Consider the following 10,345-nt stretch of genomic DNA (forward strand, 5'->3'; position numbering starts at 1 on the left):
TGGGGCACTGGAAAGGGCAAGGCCATGTCCATCGTACAAATGATCATCGCACGGCACCTCGTACGCGTTGAAAAATTATTCCCATTGGGAGCCGCCTTCAGAAGCTGCTTTTTTTTTAATTATTTTTTATTTTAATAAAAACTCCCGTTAGATCTTTTGCTGTGCAGAGAATCTAATAGTAGCCTTTATTTTTTTTCCCCATTTTTCAATCTATTGCTGCTAGATATTTGGATCGAGATCTATTACTAGCCGAGATGTATTGAGGTCAGCTGAGGCCGGGATACGTCGAGATTGGTTGAGACCAAGATATGACGAGGTTGGCCAAAATCAAGAACAAAAAGCAGAAGGTCAACCTATAAAGAAGTTCACTTGTCGGAAGATCTTTGGCGAAAAGCTCTCCGATGTTTAAGTTACTGGAGATCTAAAGCAACAATGGAAAAGAGAGAAAATGAGTGTGGAGGAGTGCCATAAAAAGCATAAGCTTAAGAATAGTTACCAGAGGGCCCCCTCGGTCATCCCTATATATAGGTTGAGAGCGGTGTCCATTACCTTATTTATCGGAAAGTGCCATGACCACACGATAATGGCAAATCGTGCATTAATTGCATGGTAATGGCTTTCCACGATTGGCATACAAGTCAATCGTGTCTTTACTGCTGTTCTGGTGTGATCATTGTTAAGATCGTGATTGCAACTCATTCAATGACCTTTGGCGTTACTCCTAGGCAGGAATGACCCTAATGCCACGTCGGTTAGTACTCAAGTCATTTACTTCGATTAAAGTCAAGGTCAAAAAGTGACGCAGTCGGGGATGAGTGTTGCTGAATTTTGTGGATGAGGGCTGAAACTCTCTCTCTCTCTTTTTCTTTTCTTTGGCAATGGCAGCTAGGGTTCTTGGATGGGAAAAGGAGGAAGAAGGAGATGGGAAGGTGGCTAATTGATGTTAATTGGGTCTATGGTTGGCGGCTGAATTTTGGAAATTGTATTGGCTTGGGCTAGGGCAGATGGAGTTGGCTTGGGACCAAATTAGTTTGGGTTTTAACGTGAGGGGGCGGCTTTAACGTGGATGGAGTCTTGGAATCCTAAAGGAAGAAGGATTCTATGAAAGGATAAGAATAGGTTTAAGGGAAGAGTCTCACCTCCATTTAAATACCCACAAAACTAGGCGGAAGAGAAGGAGTCGCACCTTCTTTCTTCACCTCTTCTTGGCGTCACATCAAGGAAGGATAAGAGACTCTCTTCTCACGTGAAGGGCTCTCAAAGCTCTCAAAAACTCAAAAAAATTTTACTCAAATTAATTCTGAATTTTATTTTCAACCTCTCTTTTATATAGAGAAGGAGGTTGGAAAAATAAGGACTCTTGCAATCAGAAATTTTAGGGACTCCTTCTAAACATGGACTCCTATTAAATATGAACTCTTTTAATTTAAATCAAACATTTAACGAAATCAACTGAAGAAATTAACTGACAAAATCAATTGATGAAATCTACTAAACCAACTAAGACTCCCAAATAACTAGGATTCTTTAAAGACACATGCACTAAGAGTCCAAATCAGTTAGGACTCTTTCAAACGACATATGGATAATAAACAAAACTCCAAATAATTTAGGACTTCTTACAGCGCATGGAAGAGAGTCTAAATCAATTAGGACTCTTTTCCAAGCACTACATGGACCAAATAGATAACTCCTAATCACTCAAGGACTCTTCAACAAAGTAGGACTTTGAATAGTCAATCCCATAAACATCTCCATGCCTAAGTCTCTTCACGCCATGAAATCCTAACGAGGATAGGACTTCTCCTATGCAAATGGACACATCATCACGTTCTCAATTGGGTCCACACAAAGTGACTTGGGTTGACTCGATTACAACTCAATTACATGGACTCAATCCAGCACAAATCAGAAATTACAAACCCAAATTAAGGACCCAACGTAACTAGGTGTTGAAAATATTGGACCCATTGTGTTTCGGGCATACTCAAACAATGATCCAAACACGACGTACATCTAGAATGACTCGGGCTCCTGCTCCTACATTAAGAAGGTCGGAACAATCCGAAATCAGGATGACTAATATTCTCTCCAACACACTCAAATGTGCACAATAAATAAAAGAGTTTTTCTTATTGGTCTCCTTACATCTAGAATGACTCGGGCACATGCTCATGCATTAAGAAGGTCGGAACAATCCGAAATCAAGATGACTAATATTCTCTCCAACACACTCAAATGTGCACAATAAATAAAAGAATTTCTCTCATTGGTCTCCTCTATTGACACCAATCACATGTATCAATCCATCTATTTCTTCTATTACATTGCAATTTCATCAATCACTAAGCACCATCTAAGTTTGTGGAATTGTGCGGGCTGCCTACTTGGTGTAGTTAGTAACAGAGCTTAGTTTAGTTATCTTGGGGTGGCATGCCCATCGGTCAACTATGTTTTATATCTTCGTAACATCAATATGAGAGGAAGAATTCAATTATTAAAGCTGTACTTTAATGGTGAACCACAACATCGTTCTTTGCTGCCACACATGATGGTAACGGGCATACTTTAGTGCTTTGTGAACAGACAAAATTATGAGCAATACTTGATAAATTTGTGACCGAGAGCCACTTTATATGAAAGCAACACTTGATCTATTTTTTTTTTCTTCATCTTACTATTATAGGGTTATAACGGGCATGTGAGTGGACTTCACTCTAGGATATTTTATGCGAAGCTACTTTATATGCAAGCAAACCTTAATCTACATTTTGTTTTAATTTTTATTGCAGTTTTTAAACTTGCTGCTTGTGACTTGAAATCCGTTTTTTCAAAGTTACTCACATAACATAGGCCTTTTATCTCCGTTTGCTCGTTTGTACTTGAGGACTCAGAAAGTGACATGTCTGCTTCAGGAAGAGTGACTCCACAACATTCGTTCAGGGCGTACGACTAACCCAGTAGTTTAGTACCTCTTCCTTCTCTTAATGCTCATATCCTCGGCTTCAGGCTTCTCTGGCTTGTTCGAATTTGCGACAAGTACGGATAAAAATAAATTAATAAAATATTTTTTTAAAAAAATACTATTACTTTTATTTATGGAGTTTTGTGTAGACTATAAAAATTGATCCAATTTCTATCTATTATTATGGTATTAGGATCAGATTGGATACCAAAATAAATGGATTCAGGATGAAACCTACCCTTTATGAATGAGATAAGTAGATTTCACTTCTAAGATATTTTCAAAATGAAATCAGGTAAAATACTCAGATAAGTTCATTAAGTAAATAAAATCACACAGTATTAAGGAGGAAATTAAAAGGGTAAATAAGGAGGACATGGAATTGTGCAGGAAAGAGAAATGAAAGAGCTACAGGGATACGCTTTTGATGGTAAAAATGCACTGATTTTCCTGGTCCGAGATACTTGGGACGAAAATCGGCTAACAAAATATTACATAATAATTTGATTGCGCAACCTCAAACATAGAGTCCTACGGATCTCATGTCTCATACTTCCAACTAAAATACCAATCTTTCTATGCCAAGACAAAAAATTAGGATAATTATGATAGAAAAACATTATTATTCGTAAGTCCAAAGTGACTTGTTTTGTAATTTAAATACTGTTATAAATCCGTCTTCATCTTCTTGATATGAACCCACCACTTCATTGGCTAGAACACAGAAATGGCAACCTTTGAGGCCCTAAAATTCTCTGGATCTAGTCAACTAGGTAATGCTCTTGCGGTCACATCTCCTCCCTTTTTAAGAAATTCCAAGTCCAGGATTCTAATTTATTTATCTTGACCTGGTCTTTTCTTACCCCCTTCACCCACCCACCCCACCGCCTATCACATGCCCATCTTCCTAGCTACAAACGAAGAATCGGCTAAATGTAGCTTTCGAACGAGCTTTGCCAGTAAAAACAAAAAAAAAGTCAAGCACTCGCTTTTCTTTTTTTTTGGTAAATAATAGAAGGGGAGGGGGAGGGACCAGCTAGCCTACCCGCGTAGCATCTCCCACTGAACCCCCCTTTCATTAGGGAATGTTCGATACAGATCACAGGTTTCGCGTGCCTTCTCCGACCCGTGGGCTCACCGCCTCACGTGTGGATACGTCATCCCAGCGCCACCTTGGTACAAGTGGAAGAAAAGCATAACCGCCAGCAAGCCATCCGGACGTGGGGCATCTGCGTTTCGAACTCGGGTAACTTGAGCGAAATTATCGCTGCCTTATCACTAGGCTACCACTTTGGTGGCAAGCACTCGCACTTCCCAGCGAGAGTTTTGCTACTCTTCCAAAAAAGTGAATGCTTGCTTTGGGTTTCTTTATTAGCCATTCCATAAAATTGAATGGCACTCCATTTCGCTTATCATCAATTTTTTTTTCTTATTAATTGTTACGCTCTGTCACCAGTACAAGCTAATCAGAAACTTAAGTATACTTTATTTTTTTAATTAATTAGATATTTTATACCCATAAGATTTTCTTATTGTTCAGCACAAAAAAATGATGCTCTATTCGCCTTGCACGAGTACCATGATTAAGGGTACTGGTTGGTGCCTTGCAGCAGCACGCCCAGCTCCAACGGAGGACAAACGACGCTCCCAAACTCCTCGTCCGACTCCAGCACGCTCATCGACTCGGAAACCAGGCAAATCTCCAGATCCACGCTCCCCCCTCCCTCTCAACATAATAGGCTACGACCACGTAACCCAGTGACATAGGTTGCATAAAGTGCCAAAAACTACTATTGTTAGTCACTGGTGGCAACAATATTTAGAAACCACTATTCTAATACTGTTATAAATCCAAAGTGCCATATTTATAATAATTATGATATTATTCATAAGTCCAAAGTGACTTATTTTTGTAATTTAAATACTGTTATAAATCCGTCCTCATCTTCTTGATATGAACCCACCACTTCATTGGCTAGAACACAGAAATGGCAACCCTTGAGGCCCTAAAACAACCAACCAGGCAATGCTCTTGCGATCAGATCTCCCCCATTTTTCAAGAAATTCTAAGTCCAAGATTCTAATTTATCTCCTTTCCCGCAGCTAAGGGAGAGCAAGAAACTAAATCAAATGATTGTTTTTTCACCAGCGTCCCTTTTTTTTGCGGATACTAAGAGTCCTCTCACTACCAACCAGCAGATATCATCATCTGGCTGGATCTTGCCGGTATCAACAACGAGAAAGAACAACCAAATGGCGGGCAGGGGGCGGAAGAGTCAAGCAGATACTCGTCCAGCTCCTCATTGCCCCAATCTTCTGCTCCCTGCTCAGCCAACGCGACAACTGTCCAAATCATTTGACACTTCTTCTTACCCCCTTCACCCACTCATCTCACCGCCCACCACGTGCCCATCTTCCTAGCTAGAAATGAAGAAAATATAGCCTTCACATCTTCCTTTATTAGTTCTGCAATAAAATTGAATGGCACTCCGCTTCACTTATCATCAATTTTTTTTTCTTATTAATTGTTACCCTGTGTCACCAGTACAAGCTAATGAGCAGCTTGAGTATGCTTTATGTTTTTTTTGTAATTAACTAGATGATTTATACCCGCCTAGTATGAATATATTCAATAAAATTAAAAAATAATATATTTTTTAAATCAAACGGCGCTCTTAAACTCTTGTCCAACTCTAGCGCGCTCATCGACTTAAAAATCAGACAAATCTCTAGATCCATGCTCCCCCCTCCCTTCCAATCCGGGTACGATATCACCTTTCCATCGAACTTGTCCGCGCTCCCGCTCTGCATCGCTACCGCCTTCTCCCATCCGAACTCGCACTCGTATACGTCGAACCGGGGCGAGCTCCCTATCATTATGCTGAACCCGATGGTAGAAATGCAACCTCAAACATAGAGTCCTACAGGTCTTATGTGTTATACTTCCAACTAAAATACCAATCTTTTGTCGCCAAGACAAAAAATTAGGGTAATTATGATAGAAAAACATTACATTCATGAGTCGAAAGTGACTTATTTTGTAATTTAAATACTGTCGATCCATTCTCATTTTCTTGGTACGAACCCACCGCTTCATTGGCTAGAACACAGAAATGACAGCCTTTGAGGCCCTAAAATTCTCTCGATCTAGTCAACTAGGAAATTAAATGCTCTTGCGGTCCCATCTCCTCCCTTTTTAAGAAATTCCAAGTCCAAGATTCTAATTTATTTATCTTGACCTGGTCTTTTCTTATCCCCTTCACCCACCCACCCCACCGCCTATCACGTGCCCATCTTCCTAGCTACAAATGAAGAATCGGCTAAATGTAGCTTTCACATCGGAAACATCTCTGGAATCAAAGGTGGAAACTCGCATAGATGGAGAAACTAAATAGGAGTTTTCTACGGACGATTACTGAGGAGCTTCCTCGAACAAGCTTTGCCCCTAAAATTAACAAAAAAAGTCAAGCACCCACTCTTCATAGCAAGAGCTTTGCTCCTCTTCTAAAGAAGTGAATGCCTGCTTTTGGGGTTTCTTTATTAGTTATGCAATAAAATTGAATGGCACTCCATTTCACTTATCATCAGTTTTTTTTTCTTATTAATTGTTACACTGTGTCACCAGTACAAGCTAATCAAAAACTTAAGTATGCTTTATTTTTTAATTAATTAGATAATTTATACTCATCTAGTATGAATATATTCAGCAAAATTAGAAAATAATATATCTTGGAATCAATCGCCAAAGTAGGACGTCCATAAGATTTTCCTAGTGTTCAACACCAAAAATGATGCTCTATTCGCCTTGCACGAGTACCATTATTAAGGGTACTGGTTGGTGCCTTGCAGCAGCATCCCCAGCTCTAACGGAGGACAAACGGCGCTCCTAAACTCCTCGTCCGACTCCAGCACGCTCATCGACTCGGGAACCAGGCAAATCTCCAGATCCACGCTCCCCCCTCCCTCCCAACCCGAGTACGACGTCACCTTCCCGTCGAACTTGTTCGCGCTCCCGCTCCGCGCCGCCACCGCCTTCCCCCACCCGAACTCGCACCCATACACGTCGAACCGGGGCGAGCTCCCCATCATCACGCTGAACCGGTCGAACATGCTTAGCCGGTACACCACGGGCCGGGCCATCCAGGCCCTCAACTTGTCCCGGATCCCGCTGTCGTTGAGCTCCGCCACGGACCGCTTCAGCAGCCACGCGGCCCACCCAAGGTCGTGGTTCAATAGCTCGCCCACCGTCGTCGTGGCAATGATGGGGTAGATCGAGTTGCCGAAATAGTCGGGCGAGAGGGGCGGGCTCAACCGGCTCCGGTTCTGGGCGGCCAGCCTGCAGCTCGTCTTCTGGTCGGCCGGCAGGTTGCGGGTTCTGGTGATGGACCTCCACACGAGGGCGGAAAGAGCTTGGAAAGAGGAGATGGAGTTGGTGCCGCACGCTTGGTTGGCTCTGGCTTTCAGCTGGGCAATGGACTGGGCTGAGAAGTGGAAGATCTTCTCCCGGAGGGGAGGTGGAGAGAATCTCTCGATGAAGTCATCAGGGTGGGAGAAGGGTAGTTTGATGGGAGGGTTGTCATAGCCGTCGATGAACCAGCGGTCGTGGACAGGAGGGCGAGAGAGGGCGGCGACTCCTTTGGTCCGGGCGATCTGGGCCCATGCGTTGAAGAAGTTCCAGTAGGAGGTGCCATCTCCAACGGTATGGTTGAAGGAGCATCCGAGGAAGATGCCATCCGCCAGCTCGGTGAGCTGGACGGCGAGCAGAGGTTGAGCGTGGCCGTCATGGCCGATGGCACCGTCAAGGGGGAAGAAGGATCGGATGAAGGAGGGGACGTCGTCGGCGGGGGATAGCACGTCGGCGACTGTAGCTTCGTGGGCAATGGCGTGGATGAATTCCGCGCCTTCTCCGTTGCAATCGATGGACCAGAAGATGCCGGTCACCTTCTGGTTCTCATCGCGCGCCTCTTCGGTCACCAAACGGCCGGCGAGGGGATAGAAATGAAGGAGGGCCGTGGAGAGGGAGGATTTGAGGCGGTCAATGATTTGGTCGGTGGAGAGAGAAGGCGGGAGGTTGGCGAAGAGGAGGCCCTTTTGGATGTGATGGGCGGAGAACATGGCGAGATCCCATGGCGTCAGGTGGCAGCGCTTGGAAGGGAGTGGTGGGGGTTTCACCATGCATGTGGAGAGTTGGTGGACTGGAGGTGGAGGCGAAGGCATTATGTTGGCCAACCTGAAGTGCCGGCCGCCGCTGCTATTTTCTGAAAGCGGTTTGCCGGTTTCTTGCCCACCGTTTTCTCTACATCCTGTCCGTCCTCAACTCCTCCACATAAATAACATCCTCAGCCTACGACCGACGGGGTTTCACGTGCTTGGGTTTCGGATCGCGTGTTTGGGTTTAGGTATGGGTGGTGGACCGGATGCAGTTTCTCGGTGATTTCTTATCTAAATAATTTATAAAATAAATTACTAAATCTTGAATGAGATTGACGTTTACACCTCATAAGATATAAAATCCAATAAAATTATCCCTAAATAAGAAGAATGATTCATACTTTTTCTTGAATGATTGTTATATTGCATAAAGTTATTTTAGTAAGTATCAAAATTTTTTGTAATCTGAATCTTATTTAAAGTTATCGGCTTGGCTAATATTCTATAAAATATTAGATAAAAATAAATTTTAGAAAGATAAGCCTGCTAAGTATAAGTATAGTTTATTCTTAATCTTAAAAAAATATATAATTTACTTTAACATATACTTATAACTAAGTCCGTCAAGCTTGCTCAACTTAGTAAAAAAAGTTAAAAATATCAAACTTACCACGCTCAACCAGTCACCCTACCTGGTCAAGAGAGGATGAGGTAAAGTCGTTTCACTTCGTCTGCTAAAGCCAAGAGAAAGAAATAAAGAAAGAGATGGCTGTTCTACCTGAAATTTCCAAACGAGATGCCTACCTGCACCACGTTCTTCCCGCATACAAATTATTTCTCTTCAATTTGGATCCCCCTGATGCAAGAAGCCAATGAATTCTCATAATAATTAAGAACCAGCCAGAAAAACTGTAAAACCTCTGATGCATTCAGCCAGAAAAATTACTTCGGAAGTGCCTACTCGAGGGAGGAAGCAACTCAGGGGCTTCGACGGAGAGATGAAGACTGACACTATGCCTTTATTGCCTGGTCGACATCAGCATGTAGGCTACGTGCTTCTTTTTGCAGCTTGGACCCAGAAAATCAGGTTGGTATCAAAACGTTCCCCAGCCGGCAAAGTCTTGCACGACTTGGCCAAGGCCTGTGAACTTATTTTTTGGAGTAAAAAATGCTCATATTTTAGTATATAAATACTAACAGTCAAAAAGCTTCATTATAAAGTATCTTTTGGCCTCCACCCACCCACCACCACGCACAATGAATGACGAATGCCTCCATTGGCAAGGAAAGTTTTGCTATCTACTGAATTGTTGGAATTTGATGTGGCCTACACAAAAACAAAAAGTATTCAAGCAGCACTACTTACAAATCGTGAAAAGCAATGTACATAGTTGAGCAAATGCTAATTTTGCCACTCTTTTGGTATTCACCTGTACATGTCCATAATTTTTTTCTGAAGACAAAAAAAAATAATCAAAAAGTGCGTTTGGGATTGGTTTTGCATGATTTCCAGATGCACATATAAATAAAAAAAAGGGTCCATACTATACATGTTCAGTAATTTCATGGTCCTAAGATGGAATATTTTATTTCTATTAAAACATGGGAAAAATGAAGTCCTCTTGTGGCAAGAAGCAGAAGAATTTTCATCTTTCTGTTTGATGATTCCATTCATTATAGCCACTTGATGCCGCACAAGTGCGGAAAAAGAGGAGAAGAAGGAAGAACAAGAGAGGAAGAAGGAAGAAGAGGTTCTAGAGACACAGGAAGAAGAGAAGGGGAGGAGGAGGAGGAAGAATAAGATCTGGGAGGAAAAGAAATTCTTAATCATTCATTAAACCCTAATCATGAAAATAGTTCCCTATATATAGGGCCCAAATACACAACTTGCATAAACCCCCCTTACACAGAAATAAATCCTAATGAACCCACAAATAACACAAATAAGCCCAGAAATAAAATAAACCACAAATAAACCCTAGAATGCAAATAAGCCCAAAAATAAAATAATAAAATAAATATGCAAATAAACGAGTCTGGCTCAATCCGGGGGCTCAGGATCATCTGGATGAAGGGCTCTGATGTCCCCATCAACTCCTCCCGGGTGAGAAAAACTCGACCCCGTCGAGTACAGGTCTGGCCGGCTGTCGTACTGCTCCAGAAGATCGGGGTCAATGCGCTGCAACTGTGCTTTGGAAATCCACGTCACATCAGACTTTGGTCGACCTT

The 10,345-nt window shown here is 42.3% G+C and overlaps 1 pseudogene across 1 annotated transcript; it reads right to left on the reverse strand.

The window, feature by feature from the left end:
* Window positions 1–6,537: 6,537 nt before the first annotated feature.
* Window positions 6,538–8,464, reverse strand: LOC103715960 (putative acetyltransferase At3g50280 pseudogene; annotated as a pseudogene). The gene has a single exon (XR_015987413.2). The product of XR_015987413.2 is annotated as a putative acetyltransferase At3g50280 pseudogene (transcript).
* Window positions 8,465–10,345: the final 1,881 nt, after the last annotated feature.

Source organism: Phoenix dactylifera, chromosome 5 (genome assembly GCF_051530095.1).
Source record: "Phoenix dactylifera cultivar Ajwa chromosome 5, Ajwa_hap1_PhDact_Kaust_v1.1, whole genome shotgun sequence".
In the NCBI taxonomy this organism is placed as follows: Eukaryota; Viridiplantae; Streptophyta; class Magnoliopsida; order Arecales; family Arecaceae; genus Phoenix; species Phoenix dactylifera.